Source organism: Toxorhynchites rutilus, chromosome 2 (assembly GCF_029784135.1).
Source record: "Toxorhynchites rutilus septentrionalis strain SRP chromosome 2, ASM2978413v1, whole genome shotgun sequence".
In the NCBI taxonomy this organism is placed as follows: domain Eukaryota; kingdom Metazoa; phylum Arthropoda; class Insecta; order Diptera; family Culicidae; genus Toxorhynchites; species Toxorhynchites rutilus.
The window spans coordinates 288798466-288805154 of record NC_073745.1 but is presented as its reverse complement, the minus strand read 5'-3'; the positions used below and the strand labels follow the sequence as shown (position 1 = coordinate 288805154).

At 37.6% G+C, this 6689-nt stretch overlaps 1 long non-coding RNA gene across 1 annotated transcript; it reads left to right on the top strand.

Annotated features, from left to right (window-relative positions):
* The first annotated feature begins 1899 nt into the window (after positions 1–1899).
* Positions 1900–2439, top strand: LOC129764898 (uncharacterized). Its single transcript, XR_008741284.1, has 3 exons — positions 1900–1960; positions 2163–2251; positions 2311–2439. It is a non-coding gene; the product is annotated as an uncharacterized LOC129764898 (long non-coding RNA).
* The last annotated feature ends 4250 nt before the right edge of the window (positions 2440–6689 follow it).

Here is a 6689-nt window from a genome sequence, read left to right as displayed (position 1 = left end):
CATACAAACGTACACACAAACAATGCATTTGGAAAAGCAGAACATCATCATTCGAACAGTGCCGCTAGCAGTTGTTGGGAAAGGATTATTTTCCTTTTCTCTGAAGTCAATGATCAAAAACTGTTCTTTTCAGATTTTATCCCAAAATTAAAGAATGAGACTTAGTAGTGGGATGCAGTTAAGGCTTCGTAGAAAAGAATCTGTGCTAATATCAAGGTCAAGTTTAGGCTAGAAAGATCCACAGAGCCACTGAATGGCCACAAATATACGAGGAGCATTCAGAAACAACTGTCAATGATTATTTTTGAAAAGGCAACACTGGTTACGGTTGAAATGACCTCGGGAGCGTGTAGAGCGTAGTTTTTTGTTTCCAGAACAACTGTCAGTATTGTCCCTACACTCGTTTATAGCGGATGAGTATACACCCAGGTTTTTAATACGCGGGGATACGTACCTCGTAAAAAAACCGCGTTAATTGGAAAATCCGCGTAAAAAAACCGCGTTAATTCGAAAATCCGCGTAAAATACCGCGTTAATTGGAAAATCCGCGTAAAAAACAATGATAGATATCAAATGGGACCATCCTTGTACCGCTGAAATATTTTGTAGCGCAAGTTAGTTGCGCTTCCTATCTGTTCCAAATATTCTATTGTTCACGTCCTCTGTATTGTTTTTTTTTGTCATACCAATTATAAAATTGTTTCAATACACAACGCAGAACGGAAGTAAAAAGTGTAGTGTTGTGTTGCTGTTGGACCGTCCAATGCTAAGTAGACAGGGAAAGACATTCACGAATCGTTGCCCGTGAGAACCCCGTCCCTTTGTACCGCCCGGTTAGTTTCCCGTTACCCAACACCTAAAATCCATGTAAGAATCGTGATAAGGTGCGGCACTAATGTCCTTCATAAACGCTAAGCTCCGTTACAAGCACTAATTACCGTTATATGCTCTGAGAGTATAAGAGAGAAATGTGAGCTGAGGGAGAGACGTGATATTGCACTGGTCTTTTTTTTACGGGTACCGCGTAAAACAAAGGCGCGTTATTTGGAAAATTCGCGTAAAAAAACCCGCGTTAATTAGAAAATCTGCGTAAAAAACTCGTGAAAAGAACAGCGCAAAAAAGAAAAGCGTAAATAAAAACCTGGGTGTATGTGTTTTGAGATCGTGTTGGTTTTCGCCTCCGATGTTTTAGCTATGTGTGACGCGACGTTAAAAAATGAACAACGTTGTGCGATACAATTTTATCATCGCTTGGGCAAATGCACGTTATGCTACACCCTCCTTACTCCCCAGATTTGGCTTCCTGTGTTTTTTCGTTGTTTCCTGAGCTGAAAAAAACACCTTAGAGGCCGATTCACTTTTGAATTTTTTATAAAAAATTCACTCTTCTGGGAACGGCAAAGCATTTCATGCACAAACAAGTCAGTCGTATGAATTCTTTCAATCCGGTGACAAAAAGGACTAAAATCAAATAACAATAGTCCTGTAATGATCTTATGTATTATATTCAATAAATATTCTACACCACTAGTATTAATTTATACATTTCACTGAACAATATTCTAAAATAGGAAAAAAGTCACATGTCCAAAAAAGTTACTCCTATACTCGCGTCAGTGTCTCAGAACGAAAATAATGGTAAATAAGTGATACACGTCTCCTTCGTACCAACACATATGATAAGCTAAACGATGACGAACGACGAACGACGAAGCTAGAGCACTGGAGGAAAACATTAGTAAATGCGACTACCAAATCTTTAGTAGTTGAAACATTGGTAAAATGTACGCATATTACCAAAACTTTGTAAAACGGATGTCTTATGCAATATACATCCCTACTAAAGATTCGTACATTTTACTTCATAGCATGTGTAACCTTGATTGTTTTCATTTCTAGGAACTGTAATGTGCGTACTTCGCAGTTGTCATTCTTCTTGAGGAAACAAAGCCATTCGGAGGTAAGGTTTTTTGGTTTTTATTAGATTAAAATATATGTAGCTTTTGTTTCTCTTCGTCGAAAACAAATTCTCGACCACAAAGATATCGAGAACTTGTTTTCGCTGCGGGAAAACAAAAGTTTAATTCGTTGTAGTGAAATCTTAATACACCGAATCTTATAAAAATAAACTTCAACACAATCCTTTCCCTTTTAATTTTCAGTTTCTAACCTTTGATTAAAATTGCACAGTTGACTGGTGGAATATTCAATGTATACTAGACTAAGCATTTGCAACACAAATAAATGTCGGGTAATCACATATATTTCATCACAAACCCACATTTATAACTAACCATAATCATACATCAGGGAACGGGAGAGCAAATAATGCGGATGAAATGTACTGCGATCTGGTCCCATCAACTGCCAACTAATCAGTAGTTCCTGTCCTAAAGGATGAAAATGTGTAACAGGAAAAGGAGCAAAACCTTGATGAGCGAGGCTTTGAAAAAACATATGAGACTGATTCGGTCAAGGCTGCGATTAAATCTGTCTATTTACACGAGTAATGTTTAGATATAGAATGTTGGATGTAGGAAATTACTGTGTAAAAGATAATGTATGATTGAAGACAGCTTTATAAATAAGAATTAATTATCAACAACATAATGTCATTATCCCTTATCATTATCTCTTACAGATAAAAAACAACGTTTTCACTGATGTTGCTCCAATGGTGGACCAACATGCCCACCATCCTACAAAAATAATGCCTACCAATTTTCTTTTGTATGATGTACCAATGATTAATAGGGTATAAAATGACTAGCGAATTGGTAACATTTACGAAAAAATTCGTCATATATACTAAATTTTCCTCTTAGTGAGAGAATCTCAAAGTCTTAGTGTTGATGTTCTCTGAGCAATGAACGAATTATTGATTTCTCGGTCTCACAGACCTATGCGCGAGTATAGGAGGGTTAAACAACGGGGAATGGGTAATTTGTCAACCATTAAATTATTCTGGAATAAAATTTGCAGTTCGGCGTCTTAAAACACTTCCGATGGTTTTCCACGTTCATCGATCCTCGTTTCTTATACAACCAACTTTCCCAACTTTAAATTCCGAAAGTAAATTGAAATAAAACACACTTAGAATTCGAATTAGATGAACCTTTTATTTCAAATTAATGTTTGGTTTATGCCATTATGTGTGAAATACAACATCATTCAAATGTCCACCTAGGGCTTCCTCGCACACCTTGATCCGGAACAGGTAATTTTCGATGACTTTTCGGCCCATATGGGACGGTATCTCGGTCATAACTTCACGAATGTTGTTTTTCAAATGTTTGTTTGAGTTTGCGGAGAGTTGGCATAGACACGGTCTTTCGCATAACCCCACAAAAAAAAAGTCTAACGGGTTCAAATCGCATGATCTGGACGGTCAATTGGCATCACCAAAACGCGAAATTATGCGTCCCTCAAATTTCGTTCGCAATATGGCCATGTTCGGTCGTGTTGTGTGGCACGTGGCGCCGTCCTGCTGAAACCACATGTCATCCGTATCCATATTTTCAATTTGTGGCAAAAAAAATCGGTTAACATGCGGCCATAGCGCTCACCATTCACAGTTACCGTCTCGCCGTCCTCATTTTCAAAGAAATACGGCCCGATGACTCCACCAGACCATAATGCGCACCAAACAGTGACTTTTGGCGGATGCAATGGCCTCTCAACAATCACGTGTGGATTTTCTGAGCCCCATATACGGAAATTTTGGGTGTTCACATAGCCACCGAGCTCGAAATGTGCCTCATCGCTGAAGAAAATTTGATGCGAAAATTCAGCATTTTGCTGCTGTTGTTCGTTCACCCAATCGACGTATGCCCGACGCATTCCATGGTCACCGCGCTCTAATTTTTGTACCAGTTGGACTTCATATGGATGTAGGTGCAAGTCCAAATGCAAAATTCGCCACAATGATGTGTTTGACAAGCCCAATTGCTGAGCACGCCGTGGAATCGAAACATTCGGGTCATCTTCCACACTGGCAGCAACAGCAGCAATATTTTCGGCCGAACGCACATTACGACGATGCACAGGTTTCACACTATCCGCTGCGGATCCAGTTTGTTCGAATTTACGCACTACATTAGCGATTGTGTGCTCTGTAAGCCGTCCATGACGACCAAAATCCGTCCGTAATGCTCGAAAAACATTTGCCGATTTTTCATCATTTTTATAGTATAATTTAACAAAATTAACACGTTGTGCGATGCTAAAACGATCCATATTGTAAAATGGCAGACATTCAACTAACGATATGACGCTTTGGTTGACAGCTATGTCAAACGGTTTTCACCGCAGGGCTGTATAATTTCGGAAGCCCGAAGTGGAAAATCCTGTACTTTCATGCTTTCAGAACCATTCATAAGATTTTGTTGGAGCCATTTCCGGTCGTTTTTAATATGAAATTTCGGACAAATAATTTGTTGCACAATTTGATTAGATTCGATGTCATTGTTAGGGTTTGAAAAATGATAATTGCATTTAAGTTTATTCATTCAACTTTTTAGGCAGGATGAAAAAGAATTTGTTAAATTCGTTGTTCGTAGCTAAAATGATAAACTCCGTGTCAGTGTAGAGAATAGTTTTGACAGCTAAGCGAAAATAAGCTAAATCAGCAAAACATATATATGGGAAAATAAGAATGCTTCTAGTTTTCATTATGGAATCGTAATCTATAGCATCTAATCTAAGAGAATTTCCGATTCCATTGGTATGCAAATCATCAGAATTCGTTTGTAGTGAAAATAGTTATTAACGTTAATTTTATTTCATAGAAACGTGACCAATTTCATGATTCGACATCCGTGGCCCAAAAATTATATTAACATATTTTATTTGATTTTTCGGTATCCCATTTTTGGTATCAGAATGGAAATAACCTAGAAGTAACTATCCATTCCGAATGCATTGAGCTTCGTTTACTAGTATAGGGGCGCTAAAGATAATAATTGATTTTCAGGTGGAATGAATACATTTTTAAATTTTAAATTATGAATGAAAATTTACTTCTCTATATCAAATTAGTATTATAATTAAATGAAAAATACTTTTCTGAAAAAATCTCTGAGAAAATTGTTTTTGAAGACAACTTTGTATTATAATGGAAAGTAAAAACGTCGGAAGGGTATAGACAAATGGGATAGAGTCCGGAATACGTGTTCCAAGTAATTAAATAATATGATATGAAAATTTTCATTCAAATTTTAACATATAGGGTTGGGGAAAAGAAATGTCGAATTTCTGATCGAAATTTGACGCTTTATTTAACATACGTAAAATTATCCAATTTAAGTCAAATATGCGCCGTTTTGTTCGCAAACTTGTTGCCATTTAGAAGGCAACTTCATTATCCCCCCCTTATAAAACCTCCCCTCCTTATTAGCAAAAAACTCAGACAGCCAGTTTTCGCAAGCCTCTTTTGAGGCCAACTTAGTATCACCAAGAGCGTTTTGCATGGACCGGAAGAGATGATAATCACTTTGACGCGCTATAACTTGAGACTGAAAAGGACAATCACAACACTGTCAAAACGACACTTGTAGCACAGACTGTCGTCTTTAAATAGCCGTATAGTATAACCCGATACGATAAGTATAACACAAGATATGTTTAAGTGTTGCCATATATTGACAATATACGATATTTCTTTTTCCCCAACCCAATATTAAAACAGGCTTCGTGTCTTCTAATCTGATAGAGATTACAATTACGAGTTTGAGAACCAAATTATGGCTCCTAATTGAAAGTCGCCATTAGACGTCGACACGGGAACCACTGCCATCGCGATCGACTCTAAACGCTTTTTCCAGTATCCATTTTTCTTGCGAAAACATTCTATGTTTTCGGGTTCATTCGATTGACAACACTTAGTTTTTCGATGTCCTTTTTTGCCTTTCTGTTCGTAGTATCTTGTACCACGTATATTTTTATCATTCGACTCTTACCTTCAGTTTGAAATGCATCCAACAAAAAACTGATCGATGTACTCTATATAAACTATTATTGAGATCATGGTGAATGTGTCCGACAGCTCGCTAAAGGCTTATTAACTTTTCGAGATCATCAACGATTTTAGAAAAATGTTTACGCTGGGGTAAGTTTGGGCTTATATTTAGGTATAATGTAATGTACAATCTTATTTGACGAGGGGATAAATAAATAAAAATTGAATCAACTATTTTTTTAATGAATGCCAGACAGTTCGAATAATTTCACATCTTCGTGTTCGCCCTTCCACCCACAAAAGTCGTCCCGCATTGATTCGGGAAGCGAATTCTAGTTCCTTGAGCTGAGTGCAGAGCATTAGTCAGGCTCGGACAAATCTTGTATTCGTTCGCTCTATACCTGCCAGCATCCACCTTGAGAATTTGCGTTGATTGAAATGAGATGCAGTGTTGGGACCACAGAGGATTTGCGGCAGACATACACTTGTTAAGAGAACAAATAATCTATGCAATATGATTGAAAATATTCAATCAGAGTCTGCTGGCGCAATATTTGTCGGGACTAGAACGAATTTCAATTCGTTTTGTGTACCGATGCATTTTCTTGCATCTGTGACATTTTAATAAGCGAAAGCGAGGAACCTAGACTGTCAGCCGCAGAATGATAAGAAAATGACAAACAGGGAACCGCAATCTTAGATAAGCCACAATCATCACTGCCAGCACTCCGAG